Source organism: Chlamydotis macqueenii, chromosome 3 (assembly GCF_036417535.1).
Source record: "Chlamydotis macqueenii isolate bChlMac1 chromosome 3, bChlMac1.mat, whole genome shotgun sequence".
Classification (NCBI taxonomy): Eukaryota; Metazoa; Chordata; class Aves; order Otidiformes; family Otididae; genus Chlamydotis; species Chlamydotis macqueenii.
The window spans coordinates 82,575,585-82,593,579 of NC_141558.1; the positions used below are offsets into that span (position 1 = coordinate 82,575,585).

Here is a 17,995-nt window from a genome sequence, read left to right on the forward strand (position 1 = left end):
CAGAGTAGGAGGTATTTGAAGTAGTTGTTGCTCTAATGTAAGTTAATTGGACTGCAGTTCTCAGAATGAGCTGCTATTTCTTGAACACTCAGAATTAGCTACAGTTTCCAGCATGTAACAGATCTCTCTTTATGTTTTAAAAATGTGCCTTGGTTCATGGTTATAAAATCAAAGCCACATGTTAAGAAAATAATTCTGAATGAAATATTGATTCATCAATTGTTAGTTAATTTTGTACCTGGAAAAAAATCCTTTAGAAGCATTGGCTGTGCAGATAAAATGTAGGTCTCAAGATAACTTAGCTTTTGTGCGTATTGTCTTTTATTCCAGTATTGCTTTTTTCTTGCCAAAATGTCCGTTGCAGCTTGTGAGATCTGTGCAGCATGCCTATGCAGTAGGAGAGCTGGTCCCCATTGTTTTTAATGTTAGCATGTTTGCTGCCGCTTGTTATTTTTCACCATGTATTTTTTATAACAAATGTTGAAGGGAGGATGGGGAACCTCATCTCATTTAAAAGATAATAAAATAAAGGTCTTAAGTTCATACTTTGCTGAGTCAGTGTTCCAGTTCCTTCCTTTGATACTGTTCAAGGGGGGAGAGCAAAGCAAAGTAAGAAGTTCCCTTACTTTATGGTAAATAGGGACGGAGAGTGTTCAGCTTTGTCATGAAGTGGAAGCAACTTTTTAAAAGTATTTCTAAAATAGCTGGTAATGTTTCAGGTTTATTGTTAGGACTGCTCACGGTGTTAAAACCACTTTATTTTCTTTTAAAATGATCCAATATGAAAACGAGAATGAATTGCAGGTCAGAGTTCAGACTTAAAGGTCAGAGTTCAGACTTAACCTGGTTTTTATTGGGGGGGGCGGGGGGGGCAAGGTAACCAACGATCTTAAAGAAAATTTAACAGTAAAACAAGAATTGCATGTTTTTTTCCCAGCATTTCCTCAGGTATATGGAAAATGCTGCTAAGTTGCGTTACTTCAATTCTGAATACACAATTCCAAAGTTGAATGATCTCTCTTATTTTTTTTTTCTGTTGAGGACAGTGTAAGAAAAATAACTAAATCGGTCACATCTCCATGGCTGAATACCAACTACTATTTGAGCCAGATCCTGACAATGCTAACATTTTTTCTCTTTATTGGATTTGTCGTGGTTTTGTTAGTAAGGGGGGGCCTAAGGTGGTAGCTTCTGTAGGAAACTGCTAGAAGTCGCTCCCCTTTGTTCAGGGGACTTGGCCAGGCCTAGGGCGGACCCACTGCTGGCCAAGGCCGAGCCGATTGGTAGCAGAATGTCTCGTGATAACGCCTCTGCGATAACGTATTTAAGAATGGGAAAACAGAAAAAAAAGAGAGAGAAGAGAAGATGTGAAGAAGCTGAGCGGGGGCAGAGGCGCAGAGGGGGAGGTGCAGGCCTCATGGGCCTTGCAGGCCTCACCCTCTGGCCTCTCGCCAGGCAGCCGACTGGGCCCGACTCGGTCCAGCCCGGCTGCAAGAAGTGGAAAGGAGATGAGAAGTGAATAAGATGTAAAAAAAGATCCTGAGAGACACCTACCAGCCTGTTGTGAGGAATGGCTGCAGATGCCAAGGTCAGTTCAGAAGGAGGGGGAGGAGTAATGCGGCTCCTGGCCAAGATTCCCCTGCAGCCTGTGGTGACGACCATGGTGGAGCAGGTTGTCCCCCTGCAGCCCATGGAGGTCCACGGAGGAGCAGAGATCCACTTGGAGCCCGTGAAGGACCCCACACCGGGGGAGGTGGATGCCTGAAGGCAGCTGTGGCCCGTGGAGGGCCCGCTGGGACAGCTGTTCTGGAGAGACTGAACTCCGTGGAAGAGATCACCCACGCCGGAGCAGTTCCACAAAGGACTGTGGCCCGTGGGAGGGACCCCACGCTGGAGCAGGGGAGGAATGTGAGGAGTTCTTCCCCCGACCATGAAGCAGCGACGTAAAACAACATATGATGAACTGACTGCAACCCCCATTCCCTCTTTCCCCCTGTGCCGCTCGGGGAGGGAAGGTAGTAGAGATAATGTTAAGCTTGGGAAGAGGGAGGGGTGGATGGAGGTTATCTTGTTCTCTGTCTCATTATCCTGCTGTTTGTAGTAATAAATGAATAGTTTTCCCCAAGTCGAGTCTGTTTTGCCCTTAACGGTAACTTTAAGGATTTCTCCCTGTCCTTATCTCAAACCTCGAGTCGTTTTTCCTTATATTTTCTCCCCCTGTTCTCTCGGAGTGTGGGGGGAGTGAGAGAGAGACTGCGTAGTCTGGTCCGATCGGGGCTGAACTACGACAGATTCCACTGCATCTTTATCTTCAATAGTTAGCAACTTTTATTAGCATGCACACATGTATGTATGTTGAATTTTTAGAAAGAGAACCTTTTTCTTTGATGGGGTGAATGATTTTGTAATGGGATAAATTTGAAAGCACTTCTAAAGCCAGCAGCTTTGCAGAGAATGAAATCTGAAACAACCCAAAAGAGAATCTGTTTAGACTCCTGGGAAAAGTTAGAATGCAACATATTTGACTGAGCCACAAGCAACAGATTGGATAGAGTCAGAGAATCAGAAGTGGAAACAGTCCAAAATTCTCACTCTGCAATACTACACAGACATCATGGAGATCTATAGGATTCCCCAGAGAGCCTTACTTAAAGGGAGACTGCCTGGATGTTGAACAGGGTCGTGCTTGTGCATGAATCATGTTCATCTTTATTACTAGTAAGGAAAAAACACTGCATTTAAAAAAACTGCATTTAAAAAAGAAAAGGAAGGAGGGAGGGCAAAAGAAAAAAAAAATCCCAAACAAACCAAAAAACCCCCCAAACTCCCACACTCAAAACCTTTCTTTCCCAATACAAAGGTAGCTTTCCTTCCACTTCTGTCCTTGAAATCTCAGGAGTAAAGAGAGCACTGCTGTTACTCTCTGTCAGGCAGATACTTGGGAACTGTTTCTACACTTCTAGGGAAAAATTTAAATATGCAGTTCCCATTTCAGACCACCTTTTAAGTTAGGTTTTTTTCAAGTTGAACTAGAGAGAGAGTTTTGAAACAAACTTTGATAAGACTAAGTTTTGATTATAGGGCTGTCCAAGGCAGAGATTTCTGCAAGCTGTGTCGGATAGAGCTTATGGAAATTGTAGGCCAACCAGAGATGGAGGAACGAGGAACAAGGGTATCCAAAACTTAGATGCATTCCTGAAGAAGCCTGTCCTGCCTGCCTCCATGCTCCTTCCAGATGACAGATTTTTCATTACACTTCCCCTAGGTGTGAAATTATTCCTCCTCCTTCTGTAGGCTGTACATAGGAGGATTATAAGTGGTCAACATTTTAAAAACTCATTGGAAATTGAGACAAAAAGTTTACTGAAGGCCAGATAGACTTGCTGCAAGACATATCTTTGCCTTCTCTGTGTGGAATTAGAATTGTAAGGCCTCATGCTGTAAAATCCAAATGGAGATTTTTCTGTAAATCAAGTGGTAAGGTTCCTTGCTTTTAGGAAGTGATAGGTGCACCATAGCAGAAGTCTGTGCAGGTTTATCAGTAGGCTACAATAATGACTGAGTACTCCTAGTCAATTTAGGAGTTCAAATAAAACCGTTAGTGTGGCAGCATGCATAGAACCCACAAGCTCCAGCATAGATAATGGTAAAGAGATCAGAGTCTAATTGCATAAATGTATTAAGGAGAGCCTGAACTTTCTAGAATTTGAGCTCTAAATAAGACTAATTATAGAAGGTGAAATAGGCACATGTAGGGTGAACTAAATTTATTGCCTAGGGTAACCCAGCAGGTCACAGTAGGGCTTCTGGAGGTATTCAGATTTTGGATAAAATTCTTTATAGGGAGAACCTCTGAGCTCACTGGTTTGATTTATGTAAAAGGAACAATGGAAGGTTACATAACTTGAGCATGTAAAGTACGATTTAAAAAGTAGAGTGCCATTTAAAAAATAAAGGGCCTTCTAATCTGAGAAGGGTAAAATAAGAACTGAGGGCTAGCCAGCTAGATTAACATGAACAACAAAGCACATATTTCTTTTCACATTAAAGGTGATAAATTAATGAAATGATTTAGCAAGGGATGTAGCAGATCCTTCATCCCTATACATTTTCAGAAAAGACTAAAAGTGTTTCGTGGAAGACAGGTGTTAGCTTTGCTCTACTTGGCTCGATAGGAGGGTAAGTTGGCAGTGTACTATGCCCTCCATTACCAGAACTGGATGGTTCTTCTACATTCAGAACCAAACTTTAAGATATAAATGAACAAAAACTCTTCAGTTATCCTGAGTTCCAGGAGCCCTGACTATTTGGATATACAAAATCTAACCTAAGCTCTTACAAAGAAATTACCCAAATCTCAATACCCTTCTGTATTTACTTTTTTTTTTTAAGTTTGAATGATAATCAATTTTTTTCAAAGAACAAAATCTGAATAGACATGTAAATGACTCTGTACGTCCTATTTCTTTATAGACTAACAGAGGAACAGTCAGTACAATACAAGGCACACTAAGTGTCAGGGAGAATTTTTGTGGGTTGTTTTTGTTTTGGGGTTTTTTTTTTTTCCCTCAACTCCATGAAATACTGGAAACTTTGCATGGATGTCTGAAAGAGTGAGATTTTAAAAAGGTTTACCCAGAATCTTTCATGTCAAACTCGTATCTAAATGCAAGAACACCGCATGTGATTCACTTTAGAACACTGCAGTAAATGACTATAAATGCTAAAGAAAAATGTCAGTTAATGCAGCAGACAGGAGAACGTGTTTGTTCTTCGTGAGTTCTGAAGAAGAATCTATTCCTGGTGTGCCACTTCTGACTAGCAGACTCTACCGTCTAACTTTTCAGGAACAGTAATAATAGTAGTGGCTATTTTTGCCATTTCCTTTTCTGTAGTCTCTGTGTTCAAGATGTTACATTCTGGTCCAACTGTTTCATGGACTATAGGTTGCCTGGTAGCATGTGTCAAGCTACTAAATTTTATTTCACTTAATTTTCCTTTTCACATTTAAAACATGGGTAGCATGGACTACAGCAATTTTCTGCTTTGTTTTTCTTTTAACGAAGTGTTTTGTAGCTGAATATCCAAGGAGTCTCAGAGTTGCTCTGGCTTTGTTATGGCTAAAGCTGCAGAGGAAGTCCAAGTGAATCACAGATAATTGTAGTCCTCAGGATAGCCATTTTGTTAACAGAATCCGCTTAATTAATCTTTCTAATCTGATAATTAAGTAGAGGGTAAATCATCATGAGCACAAGACAAAAACTGTTACAACAAAAAACCCCAACACTATTAAATGGTATTTAAAGATCTTATTGTAGTACTTTCTAAAGAAAAAAAAATAGAACCAAAGAGAAAATGTTCCAATTATGTTTTCTTCTGGAAATAAAAAATCTGCTTCCTCTGGCAATTTTTTAGAAAGGCATATAAGATAGCATTGGAGTCTACATTTTCTGTCAAATTATTGAGATTTTTTTGCCAGTTTTGGGTATTTGTTCAAGAAACTGAAACTGAAAAAAAAAGTGCTATTTTTGAATTTACTTTTTTCAGGGATGGAATGATTGAACATATCTAATTTTAATCATTTTATGTGATTGAAACTGCTACATTTACTGGCAAAATGTTTATTTAATACAAGATTTTAGAAATTACCTTTTCCTTCAGGAAACGAGAATGATCTTGCTATTTAGATACCAGACTGAGACTTGAGAGGTGCATCCATCGCCCGGTCTGTTATAGACATCCTTACTTAAAACCCTCATGTGGAAAGGGTGATGGACAGGGAAGTTGGGGGGCTCAGAGGGGTCGATGCAGATATACAGCGTCATTCTGCATGTGCTCTGTGTGTGTGCTCAGTATGGAAAAGGGCTATCGTATCTGCATGGCGGCCAATTTCTGTACATACTGCCTGAAGGTGTGTGTCATGTAGTCTGAAGGCAGAACAAAGTCTTTCATTCTAAACTGAACAAACATTTTAAAATAATTTAAAAAAAAAAAAAAAGCAAAGATACTTTTGCAAGTAACTTCTATTTTATTTCCTTAATTCTGTTTTCTTCTTTCAAATTTCTTCAAAACCTAACTTTTAGTATAACTTGAACAAAGTCTCTGAATCAATGCAATTCTTGGCAGGCTGTAAGCAGGAGAGCTATTTCCAGGAAGGATACTTTTGTTTAAATACTTGATGCCAATTCTGTTTTACTATTGTGGTTTGTATATCATGCAATGTTTGTCTATTGTAATGTCTGTTTGTTGTAAAGCAGCTCAGGTTACAGATACATATGTGAAAGGACATAGAGAATATTTATGTAGAACATACTTTTTCCGTCCATCTTCATAACCCAGCAGAAGAATGTTTATTTGTAATTCTTGAAGCCTGTGTATTCATGCTTTTATCTTGGCACTTGCTGAAGAATTATTTTTCTGTAACTGGGAAATAAATATTTTTGTGGTATTTTTGCAATCTCCTCCCCTTTTTATAACCAAATTTAGATTGTTCTATAAGGTTACTATTCCTTTTTTGCTTGTATTTCCAGTTTCTTTCCTCAAAAATAGAGGGGTATCTGTGGTGAACCTGAGTGGGAAAGTAGGAGACACATTTTTTAAAATTGCATTAAAGTTACTAAAAATTATAAATTACAAGGATATCTAAACAGAGACGACATATTGTAAAAAATTACGAGCTTGCAATTCCCTGGATGTATAATAAAATCTCTTAAGGTGTCATGGTTTTGGTGTCTTGATTTAAAAACTGTTCTAGACTTCTTTATTACTTTTTAAAAGCTTAGCCCTTATACTAGTAAGAAAACCCTTAGTCTTTTGGCATAGCAGGACAGCTGAAATAGCCATGAGAAGCATTCTAAGATTTAAGAATGAGGTTAAAAGAATTAGAGTATGTCTCTGTTTCCAAAATAAAATTTTGCATTTTTAGAGTAATTTTAGCATAGCTTTGTTATTGAAATATTATTTTACTTGCTCTTGTTTGCTTGTCACAACTTCATGCCACTTCTGAGGTGTATATGTAATTTTTGTCTCTGTATGTTCCCATGATTGTCTCTCTTCCCTAGGTGCTTTGTTCTTCTCATTCAGTTGTGGTTTTTTTAACTGAAGATATTTTGGTCCTTGTAGTATGTTCTTTTATCAGCTTTGTTATGTTCTGCCTACCCAGAGTAGTGTTCTCTGTTTCTTGCCTGGTGGTGGTCTGTAGGATTGCTGCTCTTTGGCACTGCCTCAGAGCAGCTTGGCCATCTGAGTAGTCAGAGTTCAGCCCTTTGACGTTCTTCTTTGGCCGTGGATGCCAAGGCGAGACTTGAAACAAAACCTGAAGTCAATTACTATATGTTTAAAGACCTCTGTGGTGTTCAGCAGTGCTGACAGGTTGGTTAGTGGCCAAAATTTCACTAAGGGTACAGCAAGGTAGACTGCGAATTAAACCAGGATTTTGTCATGTGAAAAGACCAGTTTTGCATAGAAAGAGGAGCAGCTTGGATGCTGGAGAATTTTCAGGCAAGTCTTGATAGCTTCTAGAGATATTTCCTAAAATAAGATATTGTTCATTTTCTGGAAATTTAAGGAAAAGAGTTTAGTAATTCATAGCCAGTTACTGAGATCAAAGATGCCTCAGCGCACACCTCCAGGGCTATCTTAATTGCATATTCTGTAGTTTCAGCCACTTTAATTGGAGGGTGCAGGGGGAAGGAATCCCATTCATTTCTAAATCAAATTTGCAAAACAGAAGAATAAGAATTTACCAATCAGTGCTTTTCTTCCCTCTTCTGATGAACTCCAAGTTGCAGCTGATGTTGGGGTCAAGCATCAACAAGCTACTTGAAAGTTCCAGCGAGTGTCATTGTAGTACAGTTTGTCCATTTGCAGCATATTGAATCAAACTGTTTCCTTCCTAATGGAGAATTAATTTGTATCGTGAATACAAATGGTGAGAACATTTAATATAGTTGCCTTTCAGATAAGAAAGGCCTTTCTCCTTTTTCCCCAGGGAGCTGAACTGAACTCACTCATAAACAGTAGTTGTTGTTTTAATTTTATTTTTTTTTTAATTGGAACGAAACCTAGGCTTAGATGCGAGTTTTGTTGCTATACTGGAACGAAGCCAGTACAACCTTTCTTACAGCTAAACCTGAACTAGAAGTGTTGTAGTTCAGCCCTGATCGAGACCAGACTACGCAGTCTCTCTCTCACTCCCCCCACCCTCAGAGAGAACAGGGGGAGATGATATAAGAAAAAAGGCTCAAGGTTTGAGATAAGGACAGGGAGAAATCCTTAAAGTTACCGTTAAGGGCAAAACAGACTCAACTTGGGGAAAACTATTCATTTATTTCTAAAACTAGCAGGAGAATGAGACAGGGAACAAGATAACCTCCCCCCCACCCCTCCCTCTTCCCAGGCTTAACATTATCTCGACTACCTTCCCCCCACCCCAGAGCGGTATGGCGGGGGAAGAGGGAATGGGTGTTGCGGTCAGTTCATCACGTGTTGTTTTACACCGCTGCTTCATCGTTGGGGGAAGAACTCCTGGCATTCCTCTCCTGCTCCAGTGTGGGGTCCCTCCCACGGGCCACAGTCCTTCATGAAACTGCTCCAGCGTGGGTCATCTCTTCCACGGGGTGCAGTCCCTCCAGAACAGCTGCCCCAGCGGGCCCTCCACGGGCCACAGCCTCCTTCAGGCCTCCACCTGCCCTAATGTGGGGTCCTCCATGGGCTGCAGGTGAATCTCTGCTCCTCCGTGGACCTCCATGGGCTGCAGGGGGACAACCCGCTCCACCATGGTCGTCACCACAGGCTGCAGGGGAATCTTGGCCAGGAGCCACATTATTTCTCCCCCTCCTTCTTCACTGACCTTGGCGTCTGCAGCTGTTCCTCACAAAAGGCTGGCAGACGCCTCTTGGGATCCTTTTTAGAATAGAATAGAATAGAATAATAAAATAGTTTGGGTTGGAAGGGACCTTCAAAGGTCATCTAGTCCAACTCCCCTGCAAGGAGCAGGGACATCCCCAACCAGATCAGGTTGCTCAGAGCCTCATCCAGCCTGGCCTTGAACGTTTCCAGGGATGGGGCTTCCACCACCTTTCTGGGCAACCTGTTCCATAGTTCCACCACCCTTATTGCAAAAAAAATTTTCCTAGTATCTAGTCTGAATCTACCTCCCTCACATCTTATTCACTTCTAATCTCCACTTCTTGCAGCCAGGCCGGGCCAAGTTGGGCCCAGTCGGCTGCCCGACAGGAGGCCAGAGGGTGAGGCCTGCAAGGCCCACAAGTCTCGCGCCTTCCGCTCTCTGCCCCCCGCTCAGCTGCTTTACATCTTCTCTCTTTTTTTTTTTTTTTTTTTTTCCTGTTTTCCCCTTTTTAAATGTTATCACAGAGGCGTTATCACAGGACATTCTGCTACCAATTGGCTCGGCCTTGGCCAGCAGCGGGTCTGCCCTAGCCCTGGCCGAGTCCACTGAACAAAGGGGAGCAACTTCTAGCAGTTTCCTACAGAAGCTACCACCTTAGCCCCTTCCCCCCCTCACCCCCCCCACTAAACAAAACCAGAACAAGAAGTGAACTGAAGTGGATTCAGTTCCCTGCTGCTTTCTTCTAACTGGTGTTTTTAAGTACAGTAGAACCTGTCTTGAAAGCTGCTGAAAGATATTGTGCAGTAGTGTTTCAACATGTGAACCCCTTGTGGGAAGGGTCTGAGATCAATGCTGAAGTGTCTGCCCAGTTTGTGCTGGGGTTTTGTGTGAGGTATATTTATTTTCTAGCAGTTGGTCTGGGAAGATCTTCCCTCTGAGACAGTTGGGAGCTTTATTGAAATCAGAGCGTCATTAATGTTTCTAACCTCTGTTTAAAGCATAGTTGGTTAATAGGCAAGTTCCAGAATCTTTCGTTTTTACTGAGGACTAAAATAGGATTAACAGGTAAAAAACTGAAGGGCAACTTCATATCATCTAAATATCACTATTTCCTAGCACTTATTTATAGCCTGCCTTTGGAGATTGTTTTACCTCATTTAGGAACAATTTGAATTTTCGCCACCTCAGTCTTGGATCTTCCAGCTGTTAATCTCCCTGATTTTTGAGGTCTAAAAATCAGCACAGCTATTTCCTTTCTTCTTGGTACGATAATGCAATGTGGATATTTCCTACTATACACAGTCTTGAGTTTCCCAGAGTATACGTGGCAGGAGGAGAGTGCAAGAAAGGAGTGTTTTGACCATAAAGAGAAGAAAAATACCATATACTTTACAGGAAACAGCTAGTGTTGCTTTGATATCTTAATCTGTAAGACTTCACACAGTAAGTTTTACTTAAGGGAAGTAAGGAAATATGGAGGTTACTGAAGGAAATAAGGAAAAATGTATGCATGCAGTGCACCAAACCTGTTGTATATGACCAGGAAAGGTACCAGTCAGTACTCTAAGGTCTTCTCCTTATCCATATACTTACTGTTATGCAGATAACCTATTTCATGATGACTCTCCAAAGTGTTGCAAAGGTGTCAACTCAGAGGAAATATTATTGCAATTTAGGAGAAACTCCAAATATTTATGTGGTTAGGTTATCAGGTTTGAGTGAGTCCCGAGACTGAACAAATGTGCTGACTAGGAGTTTGGCTTATGTGTATGAGCAAGTGGTCATCTGAAATTGTACTGCTGTAAAGTAATTTGACAGTATTTACCATTTTTAATATGTATTACCTGGCTAACCATGATGTGCTTGTGGTTCTGATTGTCTATTCAATGTTTTATTCCTAGTTGTATAGGTAACCTCCTCCCTCATAGTTGCAGTTCTGTGGCATGACATTAAAAAATGTCCATAAGCTGAGACGATAAATGTGTTTTAAATTTTTTTTTGTGACAGCTAATTATTTCCCTATGGTTTGCAGAGTGCCACTGCTCTAGTGCATTAAAGAATAGATTTTGAAAAGCTTTGTGATGAAATTACAGGTCAGATCTTACGACATTTTATTCTTAAATCAAATAACCATCTGCTTGGGAAAGTGATTGTGCTCTGAAGAGTTTCTTTTCTTTCTTGAAATACATTTAGCAGATGTTTCAAGTGAATGGCTTTCTGCAGACTTTTGTTTTGTAGGTGCTTTTTCTCTCCTTTCACTCAAAAAGCCTAGCTGAGTGTCGTTCAGCCAAACCCAGCTCTTGCGCATTGTACTTCACGTTATCTCTGGGCTTTTAGAGGTTCTTTGCACTTTATCTTCATTACTATTACTAAAATAATGCAATCTCCATTTCTACTGTGGATACAGTTATAGTATAATGAAAATGTACTATGTAACTTAGTCTTATGAAGGCAGGGGAATAAGCTATACTAATAGAAGACATTTACATCACCAGAATAACTGTACTGGGTTAAATAAACCAACAAACCAGCACACACGTGGGCCTGAAACACTCGTACTGGTATGAGTCTCCATTGCCCTGTTCAATTGCAGAATACCCTGAATGGTTAGTCTAGGTAGCCTCATCTCTTAAGGTTATTGACTTATTTTTCCATTAATGAAGAAACTCCGGTTGATTTATTTATTTATTTACCTCTTTCATGAATTCTGATTGTAGGTATTTAGAAACCCTAGCCAGTTTGAACATGTAACTATTAAACATCTTAATAATACTTAATACCTTGTGCCATATGTGGTCTCACCATCAGCAGCTTTCAAGAAAGGGAAGATAATGTCTTCCTTCCTTCAGATCAGGGAGTCAGAAACTTAGTTTTGTGCAGTGACCCTTCTGTGGTCACACTGCTTGGTGCCTTTGCAGCCGTTTGTATTGCCCTGCTGTCTTATTGCATGTAAATACAGCCATCTGTCCGAGTTCACTTTCTGGACTCCGCCAGAAAATTACCCATGAACACCCTAGTCCCACTACAGTGGTCCGTAAAAGTTGTTCTTCCTTGTAATGCACAACATAAGTATGTGACTTCTGAGCTTGCAGATGTGCATGCTTGAGCACAAGCACATGTGCTTTTGTGTGTCATGATGCCTTCAAAAATGTTCCTCTATTGGTGCCTGGAAGGGCTTAGGTACAGTAGATTTTGGAAGACCAAAGTCATATCACATGTGATTCAGGACACTGCAATTGAATATCAGTATATGCTATATTAAGTAATGGAAAGATTCTTGGTTTAGAATTGATTTCTGAACACTGCTGTTATTTCAGTTGAATCTTGTTTTTCCCTGGCTGCTTCTGTTCTGTGTTACGTCTGTGCATGTGTCTGGCACTGGGAAGTGTTTGATCTTTTCTGTAGGTCATGCAAGATGTTTGATGTCTTTTGTTGACTTTTGAGTTTGAGTAAATAAATGATAGAATCCCCTGTGGCCAAAATTTCTTAACTTTTATGTATATCATTGTGGTCAATTACAATGCGGCAAGCTGTGTTATATTTCTCTGTAATTATAATAATCAAATATGTAACATTCATAATGAAAGGCAGATTTGTGAACTTGGTGGCAGTGCACTGGCTCTGAAAGGACCTGTTTGCTTTGGTCAGAAGAGCACGAGGCTATGGGTGGAAAAAAGTCATGAAGGTAAACAGACTCTTGGGAAGTTTTCTCAACATGTTTTGTGGGCAGTTTCTTTAAAAGTCAAGTTTACCACATGTAATTAATAATGTAACATGTGAAATCTGTTAATTTTCAGAGAATATTATTAAACATAATTTTCTCAGCTATTCTGCTGACCTTATGGAGCCTATTGCAAAGCTATTCATTTTAGGTAAGCTCGCTAGGGATTCAGGAATGAATGCTGGGGGAAGTTTGCAGGTTTCATCTTGCCTGTAGGTGTTGTTTTGGTCAAGGGTTTGCTTCTGTTGCGAAAACGATGGTGTTTTTGAATTATTTGGTCTGCAGTCATTTTGACTATATTGAAAAGTGTCACTGTTCTGTTTTGTTTTCTATTAAATAAGTTAAAAGAGGTACTCTATTAGCTATTTAAATTGAAGCAGAAAAATCTTGTGGTTAAAGAACAAAAGACCAGCATGGATTCTATCTCCAGTTGTTTTCTATTAGATTACAACTCTTCTGATTTTCTTATGCATTTTCATGGAACTAATTTTTAATCAAAATTGGAGAAGTAAATGCCCCTCAAAGCAGCAGATGTAACATCCCCTCAGCCTTTGTAGATATCTGGTGTTTAAACACAATCCCTTCCCTCCTCCTTTCAGGGAAGTTGTGTGTTCAAAAAGAAACTTTGTTATGCTGCGCTCAGTAAGGGTTAATACGTACTGACTTCTCCAGTCCTGCATGACTCAAATAACCCTCTGCAGTGACAGACCATGCGCTTGGAGGTTTGTGCTTTAAGCTATCCAAATATCAGATAATCCTAGGACATCAGAACAAGAGGTGCGAAGCAAGGTTTATGATTTAATTCTTTCTGTTGTTTATACAGTCCATTTAGGTTTATACTGTTGCCAAAATCTTAACAGCTTTGTTGTTGAAGGTTTTTTGCTGCATTTCACTTACTGTCTAGCTAAGGAACGTCTGGGTAAGACTTATTCAACCTTTGTGCTGTTAGGAAGTTTTGTAATGGAAAATAAATTTGTCTAGTCAGTGTTTATTCCAGATCTGAGATTTATGTCAATGACTATCCTTAAATTTCTCTCAAAAGACAAGTTGGTGTTTAAATGAACACAGTGCACCTAATCTTAGGTTACATTCTTGTGTTAGAACATAGGTGGCCGATGAACCCTGTTGTTATGATCAAATGAAAACCTATGGTAATGGGGCACTGAGTCACTGAAGATAGCGGTTTATCACTTGTTTACAACAGGTCTCAATTTGCTCCATAGGGAATGCAAAATCTCTGTGCTGGAGTTACCAGCTAGAATGAAGAAAGCACCCTTAACTGCTGATGGAATGATTCAGGCTATACGGTGGTAAAGAATGTAAAATCTTCTTCATATTCAAATATGAGGCATCAGTGCAACCCAAATAATTGCACAGCATATTCTGATCTTCCTCATCCCTGTAAGGTTAGAGAGTTTCCTTAGCAAAATCTTAGTCTAAGACAATTCTGTCCAAGTTTCATATTTTTGGGGGTGGGAATTACAACTTGCACCTGAGAGGAGGAAAATGGTGAGCTTCTAAATGAGCTTAGGACTCAGTTTTTCAGAAGACCACTTAGGAGTTAAAATCTTGCAGAAAGAAAACCTTGAGGAAAAGATGAACTATTTTGACAATCTTCTGCATAGTTTGATTAAATTTTACATTATTCCAGAGTTGCCAAAGAATTGTGATGCTTTGAAAATGCTGCAGAGATGTATTTAAGCAATTTTTTGTTTCATATTGGTTTTACTGATGAGCATTAGCAGGATAGAAAAGGAAGGAAATTGCCTCCTAGATATGTACCCATTAATGTTGGTTAAAAAGAAAAAAAAGTACTTAGACGTCTCTGATTCTGCAGAAAGACAGGATGTGTATAACTTGACAAAATGAAGCTTAATTGAGGAATAGGAGAAATGGTCCAGGTGGGCAGTCTGGGCCTCCAGAGACCAGAGTTCAGCTCTTGTTTAACTGTAGACTTCTTGTATGACTTTCTGGCAAGTCATTTAGTCTAGCTTGTGCCTTTGGGAGTATCTCATTTTACAGATGGGGAGCTGTCTCAGAAGGGTGTTGAAAATAAAATCCATGAATGACTGTGAAACTATAGCAATGCCTTCAATATGCTGAAACTTGGCCATGGTTTCAACATGGGTTTTTTCTTCTGAAAGTATGTCTGGTTTTATGGATGCTTGCCTTTTGTTCCCTGAAAGCAAGCTACTAATATGCTTTACTCATGCCTGGAGTTTTTCAAGATCAGTGCTGCTTTCCAGCAATCATTGTACTCACCTCAATACGCTGCCACATAAAGATTTTACCAATATAGAAGTTGTTTAAAATACCTTTACAATTAATCTTACTTGCACCTACTAAAACTCTGTATTTTAACAAAAGTCCCAGCAATAGTACAGGCCCGTAACAGTATCAGATCTTTGGTGATCAAACATTTTGCTGAAGGATCGTTCTTACAGCTTTTCTTGCATGTGGAGAATGTCATGTATATGTGCGAGGCATATATTTTGCAATGTATCTTGCTTACAGCAAAGCTGCTCCTGTATCAAGTCCTCTGTCTGAATCCCTAGTTTGCATCTTGCTTTGTTCCCTGTTGTCCTTTTGAACAGTCATGTCTTTTTAGGTTTCTTCTCATAGTGTCTCTCTGCATGTATAAATGCTTGGCTGCATTCAGAGAGAAGTATTTATAGTCAAAGAGAAGGGTCAGAATCAGAACTGCCGTGATCAGACTATTTCCGTTGCATTCAAGGATGTCTGTTATATTCAGCTGAATTTGGCCAGTCATTCTGTGTCTGGTTACATGTGTCTAAGGGCATTTCACATGTGATAAATTTCAGGGCATTTGGTGAAAATGCCCTGAAAACTTTAGATTGTGCTGTACACATTTTTTGTTACTTATTTATAAAATGACATTGCATAGTCTCCACCTTCTTCTAAGTGTATTTTAATTTGCAGATTGAAATAAAAGGCATGTAGTTTATATTCTAGTAATCTCATTGTTTTGGAAGTCTTTATACCATGATGTTTCTAGGCATTAAATTAGAAATGTATTATGCAAAATTAGAATTGAGTCAATCCTCGTCATTCCATACTTGCTTCGATACATGAAAGACCTGAGATCAAAAGAAGAATTCCTATCAGTTCAGGGGATTCTGGTTTTTGAGGGGTGTTCTTTTCATATGTAAGGTTAGCTGAGGCAGCTGAGCTGCTGGCTTCTGGAAAAAGTACTAATTCACGTGACTGATGAGACTGTCAGCATAGGTACTCACTGAAATGAAATATGGTTATTTTATAAATCTAAAAATAATATGTCCAATTCATTCTCATTGGTATTAGAACATTTTAAGACTGAAGCATACTTCTTTGTAAAACACACTCCCTTTTATAAATAGTTCATTCTGCTTAGAGCATCAGCAAAAATTCTGAATTGAAATCAGTAAGCCGCATTTCTAATAAATTGCATATGAAAACAGCCCACTTGATGGGTAACGGAAATTCAGGTTCAGTGCTCCAGTCTTTTTCCTGAGTTGTTTCCAATGCTATTTGTACTTAACTAGGCAGAACAGAGATTTTGTGATGGTGGTCACCAACTCCTCCAGATACCTGATTCTTCTGCAGGGATGGTGTTGGGGTTTTGTATGTGTGTGTGCACACCAGGATTTGAACTGCATAACGTATTTTACTGAAAGCTTAACCAAACACTATATAGTGCTGATACAAACAGAGCATTAGACATGCCTGTCTTTAATACAGCCATCTGTTGAGTGCTATAGCAGTTTTTCAAAAGCCTCCCTCAGCAGAGACATGAAAGTCTATTCATGCACCTGTGCCTCTGATCTTCTAATATATATTTTTTTAAATTTAAAAAGCGCAAAGGGAGAGGAGCAGTATTTCAAGATATGTAGCTTTATTTAAAAACAACAACCCCCTTCCCCCTGCCCCAAAACTCCTCCACAAAACTCATGATGCCAGTTCAGAAATTGTTAAAAATGTCTTTACTTAATATTCAACACTTAATTTATGGAAAAACACTCAACCACGCTTTCATTTTCCTCTCCTCTGGGTAACCCCTGGCCTTGCTAACACCAATTTCCTGCGTCATCTATTTACGACACAGCTGCTGGGATCATTTTCTTGATCTGTTGGTCCAGTGACATCAGCCAGACCTGCGAACTCCTCTACCGACTCGCTCTTGAATGGCACAGCAGTGTTTTTGTGAGAAGCTTGTTCATGGAGGGAGGAGCTTATGTCACCCTGATGCATTCAGCAGCTGTGGCCCAAAAGAGGGAAACAGCAGAGGTGGCCCTCTTGTAAAGGTCCTCTAAGGTGATGAGAGAAACCTGGAGACAAAAAAGGTGGCCACATGAAGCTGCTTGCTGAACATAGACAGGCACAGCCTGACATAGCCTGGACGTTTTGGTGTCTCCTTCCTTTCTTCCTTTACTTGCTAATTTGCAAAGACCAACAGGTTGGTCTCCCAAGTTACTAGTGTGACTGTGATCTCATGATTATAATTGTGTTCTGACCTAGTGCTGTACCCTGATGGTCTAGGAGGCAGCTCAGTGGTGTTTGCTGGTATCAGCAAAGCAAGGCCTACCTTCTGCCATTGCGGCAGAGCAGCACCGCATTGGAAGAGGAGGGCCAAGGTGGGGTGGGAGGGGAGGTGGCCTGTTCCCAGCCACAAGCCCCGCATGCGGTTGCCTCAGTTAGCAGAGGCATCAGGAAAATTCTAGGGTTTCTGTCTGTGGAGAGCAGGGCTGGGCTGGACTCCGGAGATGAGGATGCTCCCTTCTTTTCCCTCTAGGCCTGTTTGATCTGGCACTGACAAGGACCCACAGTCCTGCTGCTTTTTCACTTGGATGAAGAAAGGACTTTCTGGGGCTCATCTCCTTTTCCCCTTTTCTCACTGGCCCGTGTACCCCGGTTTGGTACGTGGCAGGCCTGATCTCAAGTCTTGTGTGAATGTAAAGGCCCAGGAGACACCAACAGGCACCAGTGTTCCTGCCCAGCCCCTGGGCCATGGCCATAGGCCTGTGGGTCCACATCCTGGCCTCGCCCTGGCCCTGGCCTGCCCCCATCCCCAGAGAGGTGCCTGATGCCCAGGACCGGGGCTGCCTTGATGCCTCCCTGACTGCCTGCTCCTGGCTGCGGCAGTGGGACGCAGGACGGGCCCTGGCAGACAAGTCCCCTTGAGGTACCCTGGCAGTGGGCATGCAATTCTATCTGTGTGCTTTACTTACTGAAATGGGATGAAAGTATAGTATGAATGTACACTATGTCGCTTCACGCAGTTTGAAATCATGTGACAGTAAGAGCTAATGGTTGCATAGTGTTTTAGTTAACAGTTCAATTTTTGAGAGATGGGTGGCTACAAAGATTGTCTGTAGTGTATGGTGCACCATAAAGATACTCAAATCCAGCAGTATTTAGAGTTGCTA

The 17,995-nt window shown here is 40.6% G+C and overlaps 1 protein-coding gene across 1 annotated transcript in view; it reads left to right on the forward strand.

Moving 5' to 3' along the window:
* PRKCE (protein kinase C epsilon) overlaps nucleotides 1–17,995 on the forward strand; it is a 302,674-nt gene that overhangs the window by 88,067 nt on the left and 196,612 nt on the right. The window lies entirely within an intron of this gene.